This window comes from Anomaloglossus baeobatrachus, unplaced genomic scaffold (assembly GCF_048569485.1).
Source record: "Anomaloglossus baeobatrachus isolate aAnoBae1 unplaced genomic scaffold, aAnoBae1.hap1 Scaffold_4152, whole genome shotgun sequence".
NCBI lineage: Eukaryota > Metazoa > Chordata > Amphibia > Anura > Aromobatidae > Anomaloglossus > Anomaloglossus baeobatrachus.
Genome location: NW_027443488.1, coordinates 8433 through 32366, shown reverse-complemented (window position 1 = coordinate 32366; position 23934 = coordinate 8433). Strand labels below are relative to the sequence as shown.

General features: G+C 40.1%; 1 pseudogene; it reads right to left on the bottom strand.

Moving 5' to 3' along the window:
• Positions 1–310: 310 nt before the first annotated feature.
• LOC142278021 (U2 spliceosomal RNA) lies at positions 311–516 on the bottom strand (annotated as a pseudogene).
• Between the last annotated feature and the right edge of the window lie 23418 nt (positions 517–23934).

Sequence of the window (23934 nt, the reverse complement as noted above, 5' to 3'; positions counted from 1 at the left end):
GCTGAATCCAATGTGTCCAAAAGGGATCTATTCTATTCAATTGCAAATGATCTAGATAAGACTGAGAATAAGATACTGCACGGGACATAGCAGAGTTGGTCAAGTTGAGTGGAGATGAGTTTGCTATTTGGCACAGCTTTTGCATCAATAAAGCAAGTAAAAGGTGTGAAAGATAAAAAAAAAGGGTGAAAGTGTGAAAAGTGAATTGGCCAAATTGAGGTGCATATAAAGTTTTTGCTTTCTTTCAATTCACTAATGAGGCTCATTTGAATCAGGTGAATTGAGTTCTGCTTTTGGAAACTCGGTTAAGAAGGGGTGCACCGGTCCTGGAGGTACTGCAATACCAGGTCAATGCGTGGAGTGGACAGAGCAAGATTTTTTCCATCTCCTTGTTCTAAAAATCCATTTAATATATGGTCCCTAGAGAGGGGACGTATCAGATATTAAACTGATAAGAACAGATTTAATTTTTTTTTTTTCTGTTTATCAGTAGGACTTCAAAATAACAAAGGTGATCGCCTCCCGTTGCCTGGGAACCGTCCAGGCACAAGAGGGCTATGTGTCACCAGAAGGCGCACACACTCCCTCAAGGCCGGCAGACGTGCAATCCCAGGCACCTTCCAGTACCGACCAAGGTAGCGTCCTCCGAAACTACACTTGATCTTAGCCAAAAGGCTGAGAAGCTATAACCCGAATTGGTTACGGCCTTGAGTGGCACCCTGGCCTATACCGGACACATCTTAGGGAGAGGGAGACAAACCCACGCCTACAGAAGACATTTTGTCACCCAAGCCAAACCCTTGAAAAGGCTGTTTTGCAGAGCAAAAACAAGGAGAATGGTACTTTTTGCAGCCGCCGCCCACTGCAATGAATCTGAATAACTCCTCCTTTTGGGCACAAGCACCTCCCCTCCCCCTTGCAGTCTTTCCAATTCATGATACAAAAAGACGGACGGACAGGACAGGACAGGACCATCTGCCTGACTTTCCGTCACTGCCACCCTTTGCCATCCTTGCCCGTAGAAAGCCCTTTCATCATCCCCAAACCCTAATCTTTTCCCTTCCCTTCCCAGCTGCGTCTCACTCCCTTTCATTAGGAAGTGAGCGCAGCCTTTTCTCCGTTCTGCACATGCGCGACGTTAAACACAAATGCGCAGGCGTGCGTTCCATTAGCCTCACTGCATTCCACTCCCATACAGGAAGTGGGCACAGCTATTACTACGGTCGCACATAAAAGAACCCACGGCCACCACTGCACATAGCTGACTCCACCACAGGACACCCACTTCTACACCAACGCAGGTAAGACAGGATCGGCACCTCTATGCTCCCGTTACAATCAGGCTCAGTCACCATGTGATAACGCTCTCAACTCTTTAGTTGCAGGCTCCCCTTGCTTCACCTCCATTGGCTGTGCTGCCATTTCCTCTCCCACCTGGAAGTTATACTTTATTCCACTATTTTCCTGTTTCTCTCTTCCCCCTTTTCCCATAACCTACTTTTATCTGCATTTGTGGGGTATCTATATGCTATTTACATCATAGTTTTATTCATCAATATGGAAGGGAAGAGTGCCCATGAGAGTGTTGAACTGCGGAGAGCAAAAGATTAAGCTGCTCCGATTTGCCACCATTGATAAGCTGTTCTCAGTAGATACACATGCTATCCAAACAGCAGCATCCACCATTGCTTCAGCCCACCCATTCAGTGACAGCTCACCAAGTCAGCCAGAGGAGTGGTGTAAGGAATTACACGTAGGCACTGACTCCACACCTTCACATCACAAGAAGGGGGTCTACAGGCTAGTGCAAGAATACGAGCAAGTCTTCAGCAAACATCCGCTAGACTTTTGAAAAATAAAAGGGGTCAAACACTACATCCCCACAAGTGCACACCCACCCATCAAAGAGAGATATAAGCCAAATCTACCTGCACATTACCAGTGTACCAAGGACATGTTGAGCAACATGAAGGAGGCTGGGGTTATCCGTGACAGTTGTAGCCTCTGGGCAGCTCCGTTGGTCCTGTTAAAGAAGAAGGACAGCACCACTCCCCTGTATTGAGGAATAGCTAGCTGCATTGACAACTGCAAATTATTTTTCTACCCTTGATCTCACTAGTCACTATTGGCAAGTGTCCGTTGCTGAGGCAGACCGGAAGAAGACCGCCTTTGCCACCCCGATGGGTCTCTGCGAGTTCAAAAGCATGCCCTTCGAGCTGTGCAATTTGCCAGGAACCTTCCAGAGGCTGATGGAATGCTGCTTGGGACACCGAAACTTTGAAACGGTACTGCTATACCTTTATGATGTTATTGTTTATTCTAACGCAAACAAGATTTTAGGGTGTATAAAAAGGGAGATTAGATCCGATGATCCCAACGTATTGTTACCCCTCTATAAATCACTTGTAAGGCCACATCTGGAATATGGGGTAAAGTCCTGAGCAGGTTGATAACCATTGGTTTGAGCATGGTAGGGTGTAGTACGCATCTTCCTGCATCGGTAAAAGCTGCAGAAGTCCTTGAAGATTTCCGCTTCAAAGGCAGTGCCTTGATCTGTGAGGACTCTCTCTGAGTAGCCATGAGGTCTGGATAAGTGTGCTTGGAAGACCTTCGCTGCAGTATGGGCCATTAGATCTTTGACTTGTACCACAACCATAAATCTCGAGTAGTTGTCTACCATCGTAAGTGCATACGTGAGCTCACCTCGATATTCTGCAACAAAACTCCCTTTTTCGATTTCAGTTTCAGCAAACACTCCTCTTCCTGTAGAAAATATTTATCATTACCTAAGACAGTCATTCTAATGCATGACAATATTAAGGCAATTTAGTTAAAACTTGTTTTAACTCACCTTTAAGGGGATTGATGTATTTCATGGTCAATCCAGGTTTGTCAGTGATGGCACTGACATAATGTATGGCGTCTTTTTCGGGCGTTATCCTTTGCCTTTTCATTGTGAAAATCCAGTTGCCTATATCAAAGCAAATTCTACTACTTGTAAAGTATGCAGAAAATGAAATGTAGAACATATAACATCAACTGCTTAGGAACGCATCATAGGTTAGTACTTAAAAGGATATTGTCATGTTCTAGTCATAATGCAAGCTGGACATTTTTCATGTTACCCTGTAATCGCCGGCCTGTTCTAATGCTCACAAGCCAAGATATAGGCTCAGCTGCTAAGGCTTCCCTCTGCCTTCTGAATGAAAATTGAATATGTCTGGCTCACTGTGTATATAGCAGGTGCTCAGAAAAAATAAGAGTTAATTCAATAGAAATAGCTCTGGCACACTATAGTGATCAATAACGTAAGAAAAGAACTCTTAGAATGCTGAAAATTCTTTATTTGTGCAAAAGGATAATTCATCCAACGTTTCGAGCTTGTTTTTAGGTCTTTATCAAGGATAAAGTTATCTAAGATCATAAAGGGTTACAAAACCATATAAACACGTAATTAGTACATAGTACAACATAACAGTACAATATATTGCTACTTGAGAGTACAATGGGTCAAATGACCATGATGCACATACAAAAAATTTTTCCAAAGCCATAGTGAAAACATTTGTACTGAGGAAAGAAAATTTCCACATGACCTATCTGGAGAAACATTCTGGATCAAACAACCAAAAATAGTCAAGCAGGTAAATACACACCTATATGGATAACAGGATGATATGTGTTCAATTGTATAGCGTCATTGCCATTAAGGTACAAATGGAAAACTTGCAATCCTATATAGTGAAGGAAATGAACACATATCATATCAAAGAACACAGGAACATGGGTGTGAGAAAAACCTCAATGTTTATACTTTGTTCTTTATAATGGTGTGAACATGTATATGTCTCAGTACCTTATGAACTTGAGAATTCTAGTGAGTAGATGATGAAAGCCTATTCCAGAACTGGAATCGGTAAATAATTGTAGGTGGAATCTAAATGAAAAGATGGTACAAGTGTTATCATGACACGTGGGCTATAACACAATGGACCGTGTGACAAAGAAGAAAGGAGAGAAAGAAGAGGAAGAAAATGGAACTACCTGTAACATTACGTGATAGTCACTGGTAAGTATCACTTGACAATTCAGGTGAAAAAGGATTCCTTTATTAAAGGGTTCTCAGTCGCCTCAGGATCATGAAATACTAGGGTAAATGATATGAGAATGGGTAAGAAGCACCACTAAAGGAAATATGAGATGCAGGACATATATCTATAAACCCCTGAACTACATGATAGAAATAAAAAGAAGAAAAAAGAAAAAAAAGAAGAAAGAAGAAGAACACATAGAATGCGGAAAGAGAATGGGTACAACTACCTGAGTTACTGCAGGGAGGCCCCTGGTAGGTATTGTGAGGGTTAGTGGAATTCCTTCACTGAAGGGTTCTCAGTTGCCTCAGGTTCGTGAAAAATGCTATAGACAAATAATGCCCGGAGAAAAGGGGTTCATATACAGCGAATAATGGTAATACAAGGTACATGTGTCCCATGTAATAGTATAAATATATATATATTGTACTAAGCTCTACACCAGAAATAGAAAGTAGTCCCTCTGCCTTCTGTCTAGGTGCCCTGAGTTATGTCCTGTAAACTGTCACAGTGACCTAGACACACATGTGTAGTAGGGGAATATCCCTGCTGAGATGCCAGTGCTAGAGCACTCGTTTGCTGTGGAGTTGAACGCTATGTGAGCAGTTCTTACCTTCAATGAGCAGAAGTCTCTTTTTTCAGATTTCAATATCTCTGTGGGTATCTGGCAGAAATATGGAATACTCTTTACTGCTAAGACCCTGTACACCACTCCCACTAAAGGGGGCTTTACACGCTGCGACATCGCTAATGCGGAGTCGTTGGGGTCACGGAATTTGTGACGCACATCCGGCCGCATTAGCGATGTTGCTGCGTGTGATACCGATGAGCGATTTTGCATCGTTGCAAAAACGTGCAAAATCACTCATCGGTGACATGGGTCTCCATTCTCGATTATCGTTACTGCAGCAGTAACGATGTAGTTCGTCGCTCCTGCGGTAGCACACATCGCTCCGTGTGACACCGCAGAAACGAGGAACCTCTCCTTACCTGCCTCCCAGCCGCTATGAGGAAGGAAGGAGGTGGGCGGGATGTTCCGGCCACTCATCTCCGCCCCTCCGCTGCTATTGGGCGGTCGCTCAGTGACGTCGCTGTGACGCCGCACGGACCGCCCCCTTAGAAAGGAGGCGGTTCGCCGGACACAGCGACGTCGCCGGGCAGGTAAGTATGTGTGACGGGTCTGGTCGGTGTTGTGCGGCATGGGCAGCGATTTGCCCGTGTCGCGCAACAGATGGGGGCGGGTACCCACACTAGCGATATCGGGACCGATATCGCAGTGTGTAAAGTAGCCTTTAGTCACATGACCAAGACTGTATCTGTGTCCCTACAACACACTTGAGACAAATGTGTGTGTGAGCCTGCATTGTGGGGTATATATAATATATTATAGAGCTGGGAAGGATCATTCTAAGCAGTGAGCTGTTCCAGTATTTGTAGGAAAATACCCAGTAGAAGCATCAAACACAGCACCAATACCTCCCATCAGTATTCCACCACAGTGCCATGTAACCCATGCCCTACACTCCCATCTACACCAATACTATACAGGCACAAACTAGTATATCTGACTAAAAGCCCCCAAAATATGAAGAACGGCCTATAGTTGAGTGTGGATATAAAATCTATGTGAGCAGAGCTAGAATAGAAATCACTGATCGCATTGAAGTCATTCTGACCATAAATCACCATGATATCAAGGTGAGGAGTTGTGTGTTACTGCTGGGAGGAAAGGGTTAACAGTGGAATATTAAGGTGCATTTCTGTGTGCAGTGTTACTAGTCAATGTAACAATTCAGTATGAGCTGCTCTTGGTGCCGGGGGAGGGAGATGCTCTCCTGAGCAAGATAGATGGGGAATGAACATGATATCTATATAGTGTAAGGCAGGGGGTCTCAAACCAGGTGATCATGTCTGATCAACTGGTTACATTATGTCTGATTACCTTGTCTAACAGTTTTTTCTCCCCTTTCTTTACCTTCCAGGTTCCCATAGTCACGTGAAATATCCCTGTTGCACTTGATTACGGCTCACTATTCACTATAGGATGTCTTATATCTAACATCACACTCTCACCCATCAGCACTCTATAGGTTTGTATAAGGTATGCGCTTACACATCCGGTCCTCCATAGGTATTTCCACTTATGTAACACTATCCCTATGATCACTCATAACTCATACCCTTGTAGTCAATTACAGCCTCCTCTCTCCCCCCTCCCCTTCTCCCTTTCCATCTATAATTTTGCCAGTACAATATTAGTTTACATTAGGCACACACTCACATATTCCTTTCCTTAGTGATTTATTGTAATTCACATTCACATACAATTCTCTATGCCTGCCCCATTACTACATTCATACCTACTTGACCCTATCCTGATACCCCTTGTCTCACCTTGTTGGTCCCTACACCTGTTATCATGTCCTTTCCTGTGTCTGTCTTGTACGTTTCTAGGTAACAACAAAGAATCAAAATTTAAGTCCATCGTGGAGAACATGCTGAAACGTTTCAAAGCCTTGGGTTGTCTAATGAATTTGAAGTTACATTTTTTACATTCCTATTTGGACTACTTGTCTGAAAACCTTGGTGCTGGTGGGAAGAACAAGAAGGTTTTCATCGGAATATCAAGGAGATGGAACGACGATACCAAAGTAAATGAAACGTGAACATGATTGCCGGATGCTTCACAGAGAAGATCCACAGGCCTTCTATAAGAGAAAAGGGGGATCTAGAGAAAAGGAAAAAGTGCAAGAATAAATTTCTAATAAAGTTGCAGAATGACTGTACAATAAATAAATGTATTTTATATATAAAATTGTGAATATTTTTGGTTACAATAAGTATTTTTCTTGTTCATGTCACTTGTATGTAACTTCACACATGGATTGTACAAAATCAATATTTGATGGTTAAAAAAAAATATTTATTTTTTTTTTTAAATCAGGACATTAGAGCATGTGTTCTGCCTTCTTTTACGTAATGCTGTGAATCTCTAGCATACAGCTAAACCCTAGTTCACATTTCAAATAAACAGACTGTGAAGTTCAATAGCCTTGATTTATTAGCTGGTAACGTGAACTTGATTGCAGTATACATGGAATATACAGTGAATATAGGAATATCCAAGATGCAGTTGAAGACAGAATACGGTATATCCAAGATACTGTTTTATACGGGTAAAAACTATAACAAGAAAATGATTACAGTCAGTACAGTGTTAATACAGAGTTAACATAGCATAACAGTACATGAGATGCAGTTCTTACGAGAATGTAGGTGAAAGGTCACTGCATCTGCAATACATAGAAATCTTATCTAGACAAACAAGACAGGGATGACACTAAAGGTGTAGAAGTACAATGTACAATGCATTTACTACACTCTTCCATCTAGGATTCTATCACTAACACATGTAATTTGCTTTGCTCACCGGATTACACTAGGCAGGGGTGAATGTACAGAGAGGTAAGTCGGCATGTCCTTTCCTGACAAATCCAAAGAAAAAATGGCTGCAGGCTTCTTCTCAGCTCAGGGAGGCATTCCTTACCCAGAATACCTTTAGCTTAAAGGGAAACTCAGCAATTCAAAAGAATAACAATGACCTCTAGGGATTGTAACAGAAATTTCAATGAATGACTATTAGCAGGCTGCCATGAGGCAGAACAGCATGGGTATTTAATATATCCTCCTTGCTGCCCAAGAAGCAATGAGAACATTTTTAGACCACCACATATTGACCATCCCTGCTCCTTGTAGTTAAGTTTCTTGAGAATAAAGTCTAAATTCTCACAGCTTTCTTCCAAGTGCATAGCATGTGTGACGCCCTGGACTAGCCAGGTAGTCACAAACACAAAATCACACACACCCCCTCCCCTGGATAGTCTACATCAGTCACACAAAATCCTTGTTGCCTCCTCCAGGCTCTGATGTCCACACCAGGTGGGGCGGAGCCAGGCGGTTGGCCCCACCCACCGAGGAGTTCACAGGCCCGGAGGCGGGAAAAAGCAGTTAGTTTAGTTTTGTAGTGGAAAGTGAGAGGACAGAAACTGTTAGTGTCTGGGTAGGAGCCCAGGCACTGTCAGCAAGGTCGGCAGACGGTGGTGGCCGTCTGCAGGAGGTGGTACAAGTCAGCTGAACCGTAGGACCGGGGACGGGCGGTGACCCGAGGGGAACTGAACCGGTGAGCGGATCTGTACCAAGCACAAAGGCAGGGCCATTGGACCCTGACCAGGCTAGGAGCCGCCGACAATGGTCAAATCCGAGAGTGACCAGAATCCCAGGGGTTCCCTAACACCCAAGACCCGACAGAAGGCAACCGTCCACACCGTGAGGATAAAAAGCCACCGCCATAGGCTAGAGATCCAAGGGCCAGCGCCTGCGGGCAAACGGGCTCCCTCGGTACGTACACCCCAGCCATCCAGCCTCCCCGTACCGCCACCGGGCCCCGGGATCACCAACCCCTACCCACGGAGGGGGAACCAACATCCTAGCTGCTCCCTGCCATCGCTCCCGGGATCCCCGTCACCAGCAGTGGTGGTGCCCATTATCACCACGACCTGTGGGTGACGTCACTAACTATCTCCCCAAACAAACCACCCCCTTTTCACTCGTGGGCGAGGAGCGCTGCTCGAGTCCCCGGATCTGGCCCTCCGCTCGAGCCACCGAGCAGCAGCAGCAGCAGAAGTCCCCGAACCCGAGCGTAGCGTGCGTGGCCCCTCTGCCCGCGACACATGCCCTACACACACTGAAGAATACTTACTGCCATTGAGCAGTAGCACAGCTTTCAGACTTTTTGGATGAAACAATGACGTGTCTCCACTCGCTCACATTGTACTTAATGTTACATTTTCCATCAGCACAGGAACATCGCTTGAATACACTAGAGCACCATCTTCAGAAAAGTATGGAGGGAATCTTTTCAGAATTCTAACCTTTTGGAAACCTATTGTCACGCTCTCCGGGTCCCCTGCTCTGCCCCCCGGCTCACCTGCCACGCTCCCCGGCTTCCCTGCTTCGCTCCCCGGCTCCTCTGGCAGACATCCCCCGCTCCATGGTCTCCAGCCTCCACCACCTGCGGTCCCCAGGCGGCCCGGTCCCCGCTCCCGGCGCCCGTCGGCAGCCCTGCTCCAGGCCGGCTCCCATAACAGATGCAAGCTTGTCCTGTTTGGTGGAGATGATATTTAAAAAATAAGTAGAAATCCACTAAAAGTTTTGTTTGGTTATCTTGCAATCCCGAGATAATCGTCTCCATGCTCCAAATCCATTTTAAAGCCATTTTTAAGGCATTTCGCGCATACATGAAATGAACACATTTTTCTCCAAAACTATAACAGATGCAAGCTTGTCCTGTTTGGTGGAGATGATATTTAATAAAATAAGTAGAAATCCACTAAAAGTTTTGTTTGGTTATCTTGCAATCCCGAGATAATCGTCTCCATGCTCCAAATCCATTTTAAAGCCATTTTTAAGGCATTTCGCGCATACATGAAATGAACACATTTTTCTCCAAAACTATAACAGATGCAAGCTTGTCCTGTTTGGTGGAGATGATATTTAATAAAATAAGTAGAAATCCACTAAAAGTTTTGTTTGGTTATCTTGCAATCCCGAGATAATCGTCTCCATGCTCCAAATCCATTTTAAAGCCATTTTTAAGGCATTTCGCGCATACATGAAATGAACACATTTTTCTCCAAAACTATAACAGATGCAAGCTTGTCCTGTTTGGTGGAGATGATATTTAATAAAATAAGTAGAAATCCACTAAAAGTTTTGTTTGGTTATCTTGCAATCCCGAGATAATCGTCTCCATGCTCCAAATCCATTTTAAAGCCATTTTTAAGGCATTTCGCGCATACATGAAATGAACACATTTTTCTCCAAAACTATAACAGATGCAAGCTTGTCCTGTTTGGTGGAGATGATATTTAATAAAATAAGTAGAAATCCACTAAAAGTTTTGTTTGGTTATCTTGCAATCCCGAGATAATCGTCTCCATGCTCCAAATCCATTTTAAAGCCATTTTTAAGGCATTTCGCGCATACATGAAATGAACACATTTTTCTCCAAAACTATAACAGATGCAAGCTTGTCCTGTTTGGTGGAGATGATATTTAATAAAATAAGTAGAAATCCACTAAAAGTTTTGTTTGGTTATCTTGCAATCCCGAGATAATCGTCTCCATGCTCCAAATCCATTTTAAAGCCATTTTTAAGGCATTTCGCGCATACATGAAATGAACACATTTTTCTCCAAAACTATAACAGATGCAAGCTTGTCCTGTTTGGTGGAGATGATATTTAATAAAATAAGTAGAAATCCACTAAAAGTTTTGTTTGGTTATCTTGCAATCCCGAGATAATCGTCTCCATGCTCCAAATCCATTTTAAAGCCATTTTTAAGGCATTTCGCGCATACATGAAATGAACACATTTTTCTCCAAAACTATAACAGATGCAAGCTTGTCCTGTTTGGTGGAGATGATATTTAATAAAATAAGTAGAAATCCACTAAAAGTTTTGTTTGGTTATCTTGCAATCCCGAGATAATCGTCTCCATGCTCCAAATCCATTTTAAAGCCATTTTTAAGGCATTTCGCGCATACATGAAATGAACACATTTTTCTCCAAAACTATAACAGATGCAAGCTTGTCCTGTTTGGTGGAGATGATATTTAATAAAATAAGTAGAAATCCACTAAAAGTTTTGTTTGGTTATCTTGCAATCCCGAGATAATCGTCTCCATGCTCCAAATCCATTTTAAAGCCATTTTTAAGGCATTTCGCGCATACATGAAATTAACACATTTTTCTCCAAAACTATAACAGATGCAAGCTTGTCCTGTTTGGTGGAGATGACATTTAATAAAATAAGTAGAAATCCACTAAAAGTTTTGTTTGGTTATCTTGCAATCCCGAGATAATCGTCTCCATGCTCCAAATCCATTTTAAAGCCATTTTTAAGGCATTTCGCGCATACATGAAATGAACACATTTTTCTCCAAAACTATAACAGATGCAAGCTTGTCCTGTTTGGTGGAGATGATATTTAATAAAATAAGTAGAAATCCACTAAAAGTTTTGTTTGGTTATCTTGCAATCCCGAGATAATCGTCTCCATGCTCCAAATCCATTTTAAAGCCATTTTTAAGGCATTTCGCGCATACATGAAATGAACACATTTTTCTCCAAAACTATAACAGATGCAAGCTTGTCCTGTTTGGTGGAGATGATATTTAATAAAATAAGTAGAAATCCACTAAAAGTTTTGTTTGGTTATCTTGCAATCCCGAGATAATCGTCTCCATGCTCCAAATCCATTTTAAAGCCATTTTTAAGGCATTTCGCGCATACATGAAATGAACACATTTTTCTCCAAAACTATAACAGATGCAAGCTTGTCCTGTTTGGTGGAGATGATATTTAATAAAATAAGTAGAAATCCACTAAAAGTTTTGTTTGGTTATCTTGCAATCCCGAGATAATCGTCTCCATGCTCCAAATCCATTTTAAAGCCATTTTTAAGGCATTTCGCGCATACATGAAATGAACACATTTTTCTCCAAAACTATAACAGATGCAAGCTTGTCCTGTTTGGTGGAGATGATATTTAATAAAATAAGTAGAAATCCACTAAAAGTTTTGTTTGGTTATCTTGCAATCCCGAGATAATCGTCTCCATGCTCCAAATCCATTTTAAAGCCATTTTTAAGGCATTTCGCGCATACATGAAATGAACACATTTTTCTCCAAAACTATAACAGATGCAAGCTTGTCCTGTTTGGTGGAGATGATATTTAATAAAATAAGTAGAAATCCACTAAAAGTTTTGTTTGGTTATCTTGCAATCCCGAGATAATCGTCTCCATGCTCCAAATCCATTTTAAAGCCATTTTTAAGGCATTTCGCGCATACATGAAATGAACACATTTTTCTCCAAAACTATAACAGATGCAAGCTTGTCCTGTTTGGTGGAGATGATATTTAATAAAATAAGTAGAAATCCACTAAAAATTTTGTTTGGTTATCTTGCAATCCCGAGATAATCGTCTCCATGCTCCAAATCCATTTTAAAGCCATTTTTAAGGCATTTCGCGCATACATGAAATGAACACATTTTTCTCCAAAACTATAACAGATGCAAGCTTGTCCTGTTTGGTGGAGATGATATTTAATAAAATAAGTAGAAATCCACTAAAAGTTTTGTTTGGTTATCTTGCAATCCCGAGATAATCGTCTCCATGCTCCAAATCCATTTTAAAGCCATTTTTAAGGCATTTCGCGCATACATGAAATGAACACATTTTTCTCCAAAACTATAACAGATGCAAGCTTGTCCTGTTTGGTGGAGATGATATTTAATAAAATAAGTAGAAATCCACTAAAAGTTTTGTTTGGTTATCTTGCAATCCCGAGATAATCGTCTCCATGCTCCAAATCCATTTTAAAGCCATTTTTAAGGCATTTCGCGCATACATGAAATGAACACATTTTTCTCCAAAACTATAACAGATGCAAGCTTGTCCTGTTTGGTGGAGATGATATTTAATAAAATAAGTAGAAATCCACTAAAAGTTTTGTTTGGTTATCTTGCAATCCCGAGATAATCGTCTCCATGCTCCAAATCCATTTTAAAGCCATTTTTAAGGCATTTCGCGCATACATGAAATGAACACATTTTTCTCCAAAACTATAACAGATGCAAGCTTGTCCTGTTTGGTGGAGATGATATTTAATAAAATAAGTAGAAATCCACTAAAAGTTTTGTTTGGTTATCTTGCAATCCCGAGATAATCGTCTCCATGCTCCAAATCCATTTTAAAGCCATTTTTAAGGCATTTCGCGCATACATGAAATGAACACATTTTTCTCCAAAACTATAACAGATGCAAGCTTGTCCTGTTTGGTGGAGATGATATTTAATAAAATAAGTAGAAATCCACTAAAAGTTTTGTTTGGTTATCTTGCAATCCCGAGATAATCGTCTCCATGCTCCAAATCCATTTTAAAGCCATTTTTAAGGCATTTCGCGCATACATGAAATGAACACATTTTTCTCCAAAACTATAACAGATGCAAGCTTGTCCTGTTTGGTGGAGATGATATTTAATACAATAAGTAGAAATCCACTAAAAGTTTTGTTTGGTTATCTTGCAATCCCGAGATAATCGTCTCCATGCTCCAAATCCATTTTAAAGCCATTTTTAAGGCATTTCGCGCATACATGAAATGAACACATTTTTCTCCAAAACTATAACAGATGCAAGCTTGTCCTGTTTGGTGGAGATGATATTTAATAAAATAAGTAGAAATCCACTAAAAGTTTTGTTTGGTTATCTTGCAATCCCGAGATAATCGTCTCCATGCTCCAAATCCATTTTAAAGCCATTTTTAAGGCATTTCGCGCATACATGAAATGAACACATTTTTCTCCAAAACTATAACAGATGCAAGCTTGTCCTGTTTGGTGGAGATGATATTTAATAAAATAAGTAGAAATCCACTAAAAGTTTTGTTTGGTTATCTTGCAATCCCGAGATAATCGTCTCCATGCTCCAAATCCATTTTAAAGCCATTTTTAAGGCATTTCGCGCATACATGAAATGAACACATTTTTCTCCAAAACTATAACAGATGCAAGCTTGTCCTGTTTGGTGGAGATGATATTTAATAAAATAAGTAGAAATCCACTAAAAGTTTTGTTTGGTTATCTTGCAATCCCGAGATAATCGTCTCCATGCTCCAAATCCATTTTAAAGCCATTTTTAAGGCATTTCGCGCATACATGAAATGAACACATTTTTCTCCAAAACTATAACAGATGCAAGCTTGTCCTGTTTGGTGGAGATGATATTTAATAAAATAAGTAGAAATCCACTAAAAGTTTTGTTTGGTTATCTTGCAATCCCGAGATAATCGTCTCCATGCTCCAAATCCATTTTAAAGCCATTTTTAAGGCATTTCGCGCATACATGAAATGAACACATTTTTCTCCAAAACTATAACAGATGCAAGCTTGTCCTGTTTGGTGGAGATGATATTTAATAAAATAAGTAGAAATCCACTAAAAGTTTTGTTTGGTTATCTTGCAATCCCGAGATAATCGTCTCCATGCTCCAAATCCATTTTAAAGCCATTTTTAAGGCATTTCGCGCATACATGAAATGAACACATTTTTCTCCAAAACTATAACAGATGCAAGCTTGTCCTGTTTGGTGGAGATGATATTTAATAAAATAAGTAGAAATCCACTAAAAGTTTTGTTTGGTTATCTTGCAATCCCGAGATAATCGTCTCCATGCTCCAAATCCATTTTAAAGCCATTTTTAAGGCATTTCGCGCATACATGAAATGAACACATTTTTCTCCAAAACTATAACAGATGCAAGCTTGTCCTGTTTGGTGGAGATGATATTTAATAAAATAAGTAGAAATCCACTAAAAGTTTTGTTTGGTTATCTTGCAATCCCGAGATAATCGTCTCCATGCTCCAAATCCATTTTAAAGCCATTTTTAAGGCATTTCGCGCATACATGAAATGAACACATTTTTCTCCAAAACTATAACAGATGCAAGCTTGTCCTGTTTGGTGGAGATGATATTTAATAAAATAAGTAGAAATCCACTAAAAGTTTTGTTTGGTTATCTTGCAATCCCGAGATAATCGTCTCCATGCTCCAAATCCATTTTAAAGCCATTTTTAAGGCATTTCGCGCATACATGAAATGAACACATTTTTCTCCAAAACTATAACAGATGCAAGCTTGTCCTGTTTGGTGGAGATGATATTTAATAAAATAAGTAGAAATCCACTAAAAGTTTTGTTTGGTTATCTTGCAATCCCGAGATAATCGTCTCCATGCTCCAAATCCATTTTAAAGCCATTTTTAAGGCATTTCGCGCATACATGAAATGAACACATTTTTCTCCAAAACTATAACAGATGCAAGCTTGTCCTGTTTGGTGGAGATGATATTTAATAAAATAAGTAGAAATCCACTAAAAGTTTTGTTTGGTTATCTTGCAATCCCGAGATAATCGTCTCCATGCTCCAAATCCATTTTAAAGCCATTTTTAAGGCATTTCGCGCATACATGAAATGAACACATTTTTCTCCAAAACTATAACAGATGCAAGCTTGTCCTGTTTGGTGGAGATGATATTTAATAAAATAAGTAGAAATCCACTAAAAGTTTTGTTTGGTTATCTTGCAATCCCGAGATAATCGTCTCCATGCTCCAAATCCATTTTAAAGCCATTTTTAAGGCATTTCGCGCATACATGAAATGAACACATTTTTCTCCAAAACTATAACAGATGCAAGCTTGTCCTGTTTGGTGGAGATGATATTTAATAAAATAAGTAGAAATCCACTAAAAGTTTTGTTTGGTTATCTTGCAATCCCGAGATAATCGTCTCCATGCTCCAAATCCATTTTAAAGCCATTTTTAAGGCATTTCGCGCATACATGAAATGAACACATTTTTCTCCAAAACTATAACAGATGCAAGCTTGTCCTGTTTGGTGGAGATGATATTTAATAAAATAAGTAGAAATCCACTAAAAGTTTTGTTTGGTTATCTTGCAATCCCGAGATAATCGTCTCCATGCTCCAAATCCATTTTAAAGCCATTTTTAAGGCATTTCGCGCATACATGAAATGAACACATTTTTCTCCAAAACTATAACAGATGCAAGCTTGTCCTGTTTGGTGGAGATGATATTTAATAAAATAAGTAGAAATCCACTAAAAGTTTTGTTTGGTTATCTTGCAATCCCGAGATAATCGTCTCCATGCTCCAAATCCATTTTAAAGCCATTTTTAAGGCATTTCGCGCATACATGAAATGAACACATTTTTCTCCAAAACTATAACAGATGCAAGCTTGTCCTGTTTGGTGGAGATGATATTTAATAAAATAAGTAGAAATCCACTAAAAGTTTTGTTTGGTTATCTTGCAATCCCGAGATAATCGTCTCCATGCTCCAAATCCATTTTAAAGCCATTTTTAAGGCATTTCGCGCATACATGAAATGAACACATTTTTCTCGCTTTTTGTGTGAATTGGAAAGCCAGGTTAGGACTCTTCACTGGAGCAAAAAAAATTGGCCAACAAGAACATCTTTGTAACCGGGACTCAAGAACATTGTTGCATAAAGCTTAGTTGATCCCACCTAAAGTTCTCTTGCCACCACTCCACTGTAAGCTTGGACTGATGAAGCTGTTTGTGAAAGCGCTACTGAAAGAAGGAGAGATGTTTAAGTACCTGTGTACCAAGTTTCAGGGACTGTCAGAATCAAGTCTGAAGGAAGGTGTGATGCCCTGGCAAAACCAGGTAGTTACAGATAGGCCCCCGCACAACACCTTTCCTCACTTAGGAAACACACAGCCGACCTGAAACCCTAGTCACCTAGGACACTGAAGCCAGGACCGAAACCAGCGGCCTAGCTAATTAAATGATTGAGGGCAGGATTATAGGTCCTATCCCACCTAAAGTCCCTCAAAGAAGACAACAGCCCACTGATAGGGATAAGGCCACCGCCAGGGCCCTTAGATCCCACGGGCCAGCGCCTGCGGGCACGGCTCCTTAGGCCATATCCAGCCGGGAGCGGACTCCTGAGTTCCAGACCAGGCAGTCCACCATACACAAAAACAAGTGCAGAGTAAAGGACAGCGACCACCAGCCTGGGTGGGGGACCTGAATGCAACCGGCCGGGGCGGCAGGCCACCAGCACCTTTGGTTTACCGAAAGACTCGTGTGATTCATTTACTGTGAGTAACCAAACATCCCCCTGCTTGCTCAGGCGCGCCGGCCCTTGCCATCACCATACCCTGCACAAAGACACTGGGCCCCGGGGCAATCATCCCTACACACGGAGGGGTTAACATCCAGCTGCCACTACATCTCTCCCGGGTATCCCATAACGGCAGCGGTGGTGTCCCACCTCACCACACACCGTTGGTGGCGTCACAAACTTAATACGGCCTAGCCCATACATCTACATTCCTCCTTTTATTCGACATGTCCGCGAGACCCCCGGGTCGAGCCACTCTCTTAGAAGGTCTGGATCCGACCAACGGCGGCTGCTGGCACAGGGGCAGCACAAAAGCATTTTTGTGGGTTCGGATATTCAGAAACCCATGAATGAAGGATGACGTGTTTTAAACAATAATGAAAACTGTTGAAAAAAGGGCTTGGGACTCTTTGAAAGAACTCCAAAACTATAACAGATGCAAGCTTGTCCTGTTTGGTGGAGATGATATTTAATAAAATAAGTAGAAATCCACTAAAAGTTTTGTTTGGTTATCTTGCAATCCCGAGATAATCGTCTCCATGCTCCAAATCCATTTTAAAGCCATTTTTAAGGCATTTCGCGCATACATGAAATGAACACATTTTTCTCCAAAACTATAACAGATGCAAGCTTGTCCTGTTTGGTGGAGATGATATTTAATAAAATAAGTAGAAATCCACTAAAAGTTTTGTTTGGTTATCTTGCAATCCCGAGATAATCGTCTCCATGCTCCAAATCCATTTTAAAGCCATTTTTAAGGCATTTCGCGCATACATGAAATGAACACATTTTTCTCCAAAACTATAACAGATGCAAGCTTGTCCTGTTTGGTGGAGATGATATTTAATAAAATAAGTAGAAATCCACTAAAAGTTTTGTTTGGTTATCTTGCAATCCCGAGATAATCGTCTCCATGCTCCAAATCCATTTTAAAGCCATTTTTAAGGCATTTCGCGCATACATGAAATGAACACATTTTTCTCCAAAACTATAACAGATGCAAGCTTGTCCTGTTTGGTGGAGATGATATTTAATAAAATAAGTAGAAATCCACTAAAAGTTTTGTTTGGTTATCTTGCAATCCCGAGATAATCGTCTCCATGCTCCAAATCCATTTTAAAGCCATTTTTAAGGCATTTCGCGCATACATGAAATGAACACATTTTTCTCCAAAACTATAACAGATGCAAGCTTGTCCTGTTTGGTGGAGATGATATTTAATAAAATAAGTAGAAATCCACTAAAAGTTTTGTTTGGTTATCTTGCAATCCCGAGATAATCGTCTCCATGCTCCAAATCCATTTTAAAGCCATTTTTAAGGCATTTCGCGCATACATGAAATGAACACATTTTTCTCCAAAACTATAACAGATGCAAGCTTGTCCTGTTTGGTGGAGATGATATTTAATAAAATAAGTAGAAATCCACTAAAAGTTTTGTTTGGTTATCTTGCAATCCCGAGATAATCGTCTCCATGCTCCAAATCCATTTTAAAGCCATTTTTAAGGCATTTCGCGCATACATGAAATGAACACATTTTTCTCCAAAACTATAACAGATGCAAGCTTGTCCTGTTTGGTGGAGATGATATTTAATAAAATAAGTAGAAATCCACTAAAAGTTTTGTTTGGTTATCTTGCAATCCCGAGATAATCGTCTCCATGCTCCAAATCCATTTTAAAGCCATTTTTAAGGCATTTCGCGCATACATGAAATGAACACATTTTTCTCCAAAACTATAACAGATGCAAGCTTGTCCTGTTTGGTGGAGATGATATTTAATAAAATAAGTAGAAATCCACTAAAAGTTTTGTTTGGTTATCTTGCAATCCCGAGATAATCGTCTCCATGCTCCAAATCCATTTTAAAGCCATTTTTAAGGCATTTCGCGCATACATGAAATGAACACATTTTTCTCCAAAACTATAACAGATGCAAGCTTGTCCTGTTTGGTGGAGATGATATTTAATAAAATAAGTAGAAATCCACTAAAAGTTTTGTTTGGTTATCTTGCAATCCCGAGATAATCGTCTCCATGCTCCAAATCCATTTTAAAGCCATTTTTAAGGCATTTCGCGCATACATGAAATGAACACATTTTTCTCGCTTTTTGTGTGAATTGGAAAGCCAGGTTAGGACTCTTCACTGGAGCAAAAAAAATTGGCCAACAAGAACATCTTTGTAACCGGGACTCAAGAACATTGTTGCATAAAGCTTAGTTGATCCCACCTAAAGTTCTCTTGCCACCACTCCACTGTAAGCTTGGACTGATGAAGCTGTTTGTGAAAGCGCTACTGAAAGAAGGAGAGATGTTTAAGTACCTGTGTACCAAGTTTCAGGGACTGTCAGAATCAAGTCTGAAGGAAGGTGTGATGCCCTGGCAAAACCAGGTAGTTACAGATAGGCCCCCGCACAACACCTTTCCTCACTTAGGAAACACACAGCCGACCTGAAACCCTAGTCACCTAGGACACTGAAGCCAGGACCGAAACCAGCGGCCTAGCTAATTAAATGATTGAGGGCAGGATTATAGGTCCTATCCCACCTAAAGTCCCTCAAAGAAGACAACAGCCCACTGATAGGGATAAGGCCACCGCCAGGGCCCTTAGATCCCACGGGCCAGCGCCTGCGGGCACGGCTCCTTAGGCCATATCCAGCCGGGAGCGGACTCCTGAGTTCCAGACCAGGCAGTCCACCATACACAAAAACAAGTGCAGAGTAAAGGACAGCGACCACCAGCCTGGGTGGGGGACCTGAATGCAACCGGCCGGGGCGGCAGGCCACCAGCACCTTTGGTTTACCGAAAGACTCGTGTGATTCATTTACTGTGAGTAACCAAACATCCCCCTGCTTGCTCAGGCGCGCCGGCCCTTGCCATCACCATACCCTGCACAAAGACACTGGGCCCCGGGGCAATCATCCCTACACACGGAGGGGTTAACATCCAGCTGCCACTACATCTCTCCCGGGTATCCCATAACGGCAGCGGTGGTGTCCCACCTCACCACACACCGTTGGTGGCGTCACAAACTTAATACGGCCTAGCCCATACATCTACATTCCTCCTTTTATTCGACATGTCCGCGAGACCCCCGGGTCGAGCCACTCTCTTAGAAGGTCTGGATCCGACCAACGGCGGCTGCTGGCACAGGGGCAGCACAAAAGCATTTTTGTGGGTTCGGATATTCAGAAACCCATGAATGAAGGATGACGTGTTTTAAACAATAATGAAAACTGTTGAAAAAAGGGCTTGGGACTCTTTGAAAGAACTCCAAAACTATAACAGATGCAAGCTTGTCCTGTTTGGTGGAGATGATATTTAATAAAATAAGTAGAAATCCACTAAAAGTTTTGTTTGGTTATCTTGCAATCCCGAGATAATCGTCTCCATGCTCCAAATCCATTTTAAAGCCATTTTTAAGGCATTTCGCGCATACATGAAATGAACACATTTTTCTCCAAAACTATAACAGATGCAAGCTTGTCCTGTTTGGTGGAGATGATATTTAATAAAATAAGTAGAAATCCACTAAAAGTTTTGTTTGGTTATCTTGCAATCCCGAGATAATCGTCTCCATGCTCCAAATCCATTTTAAAGCCATTTTTAAGGCATTTCGCGCATACATGAAATGAACACATTTTTCTCCAAAACTATAACAGATGCAAGCTTGTCCTGTTTGGTGGAGATGATATTTAATAAAATAAGTAGAAATCCACTAAAAGTTTTGTTTGGTTATCTTGCAATCCCGAGATAATCGTCTCCATGCTCCAAATCCATTTTAAAGCCATTTTTAAGGCATTTCGCGCATACATGAAATGAACACATTTTTCTCCAAAACTATAACAGATGCAAGCTTGTCCTGTTTGGTGGAGATGATATTTAATAAAATAAGTAGAAATCCACTAAAAGTTTTGTTTGGTTATCTTGCAATCCCGAGATAATCGTCTCCATGCTCCAAATCCATTTTAAAGCCATTTTTAAGGCATTTCGCGCATACATGAAATGAACACATTTTTCTCCAAAACTATAACAGATGCAAGCTTGTCCTGTTTGGTGGAGATGATATTTAATAAAATAAGTAGAAATCCACTAAAAGTTTTGTTTGGTTATCTTGCAATCCCGAGATAATCGTCTCCATGCTCCAAATCCATTTTAAAGCCATTTTTAAGGCATTTCGCGCATACATGAAATGAACACATTTTTCTCCAAAACTATAACAGATGCAAGCTTGTCCTGTTTGGTGGAGATGATATTTAATAAAATAAGTAGAAATCCACTAAAAGTTTTGTTTGGTTATCTTGCAATCCCGAGATAATCGTCTCCATGCTCCAAATCCATTTTAAAGCCATTTTTAAGGCATTTCGCGCATACATGAAATGAACACATTTTTCTCCAAAACTATAACAGATGCAAGCTTGTCCTGTTTGGTGGAGATGATATTTAATAAAATAAGTAGAAATCCACTAAAAGTTTTGTTTGGTTATCTTGCAATCCCGAGATAATCGTCTCCATGCTCCAAATCCATTTTAAAGCCATTTTTAAGGCATTTCGCGCATACATGAAATGAACACATTTTTCTCCAAAACTATAACAGATGCAAGCTTGTCCTGTTTGGTGGAGATGATATTTAATAAAATAAGTAGAAATCCACTAAAAGTTTTGTTTGGTTATCTTGCAATCCCGAGATAATCGTCTCCATGCTCCAAATCCATTTTAAAGCCATTTTTAAGGCATTTCGCGCATACATGAAATGAACACATTTTTCTCCAAAACTATAACAGATGCAAGCTTGTCCTGTTTGGTGGAGATGATATTTAATAAAATAAGTAGAAATCCACTAAAAGTTTTGTTTGGTTATCTTGCAATCCCGAGATAATCGTCTCCATGCTCCAAATCCATTTTAAAGCCATTTTTAAGGCATTTCGCGCATACATGAAATGAACACATTTTTCTCCAAAACTATAACAGATGCAAGCTTGTCCTGTTTGGTGGAGATGATATTTAATAAAATAAGTAGAAATCCACTAAAAGTTTTGTTTGGTTATCTTGCAATCCCGAGATAATCGTCTCCATGCTCCAAATCCATTTTAAAGCCATTTTTAAGGCATTTCGCGCATACATGAAATGAACACATTTTTCTCCAAAACTATAACAGATGCAAGCTTGTCCTGTTTGGTGGAGATGATATTTAATAAAATAAGTAGAAATCCACTAAAAGTTTTGTTTGGTTATCTTGCAATCCCGAGATAATCGTCTCCATGCTCCAAATCCATTTTAAAGCCATTTTTAAGGCATTTCGCGCATACATGAAATGAACACATTTTTCTCCAAAACTATAACAGATGCAAGCTTGTCCTGTTTGGTGGAGATGATATTTAATAAAATAAGTAGAAATCCACTAAAAGTTTTGTTTGGTTATCTTGCAATCCCGAGATAATCGTCTCCATGCTCCAAATCCATTTTAAAGCCATTTTTAAGGCATTTCGCGCATACATGAAATGAACACATTTTTCTCCAAAACTATAACAGATGCAAGCTTGTCCTGTTTGGTGGAGATGATATTTAATAAAATAAGTAGAAATCCACTAAAAGTTTTGTTTGGTTATCTTGCAATCCCGAGATAATCGTCTCCATGCTCCAAATCCATTTTAAAGCCATTTTTAAGGCATTTCGCGCATACATGAAATGAACACATTTTTCTCCAAAACTATAACAGATGCAAGCTTGTCCTGTTTGGTGGAGATGATATTTAATAAAATAAGTAGAAATCCACTAAAAGTTTTGTTTGGTTATCTTGCAATCCCGAGATAATCGTCTCCATGCTCCAAATCCATTTTAAAGCCATTTTTAAGGCATTTCGCGCATACATGAAATGAACACATTTTTCTCCAAAACTATAACAGATGCAAGCTTGTCCTGTTTGGTGGAGATGATATTTAATAAAATAAGTAGAAATCCACTAAAAGTTTTGTTTGGTTATCTTGCAATCCCGAGATAATCGTCTCCATGCTCCAAATCCATTTTAAAGCCATTTTTAAGGCATTTCGCGCATACATGAAATGAACACATTTTTCTCCAAAACTATAACAGATGCAAGCTTGTCCTGTTTGGTGGAGATGATATTTAATAAAATAAGTAGAAATCCACTAAAAGTTTTGTTTGGTTATCTTGCAATCCCGAGATAATCGTCTCCATGCTCCAAATCCATTTTAAAGCCATTTTTAAGGCATTTCGCGCATACATGAAATGAACACATTTTTCTCCAAAACTATAACAGATGCAAGCTTGTCCTGTTTGGTGGAGATGATATTTAATAAAATAAGTAGAAATCCACTAAAAGTTTTGTTTGGTTATCTTGCAATCCCGAGATAATCGTCTCCATGCTCCAAATCCATTTTAAAGCCATTTTTAAGGCATTTCGCGCATACATGAAATGAACACATTTTTCTCCAAAACTATAACAGATGCAAGCTTGTCCTGTTTGGTGGAGATGATATTTAATAAAATAAGTAGAAATCCACTAAAAGTTTTGTTTGGTTATCTTGCAATCCCGAGATAATCGTCTCCATGCTCCAAATCCATTTTAAAGCCATTTTTAAGGCATTTCGCGCATACATGAAATGAACACATTTTTCTCCAAAACTATAACAGATGCAAGCTTGTCCTGTTTGGTGGAGATGATATTTAATAAAATAAGTAGAAATCCACTAAAAGTTTTGTTTGGTTATCTTGCAATCCCGAGATAATCGTCTCCATGCTCCAAATCCATTTTAAAGCCATTTTTAAGGCATTTCGCGCATACATGAAATGAACACATTTTTCTCCAAAACTATAACAGATGCAAGCTTGTCCTGTTTGGTGGAGATGATATTTAATAAAATAAGTAGAAATCCACTAAAAGTTTTGTTTGGTTATCTTGCAATCCCGAGATAATCGTCTCCATGCTCCAAATCCATTTTAAAGCCATTTTTAAGGCATTTCGCGCATACATGAAATGAACACATTTTTCTCCAAAACTATAACAGATGCAAGCTTGTCCTGTTTGG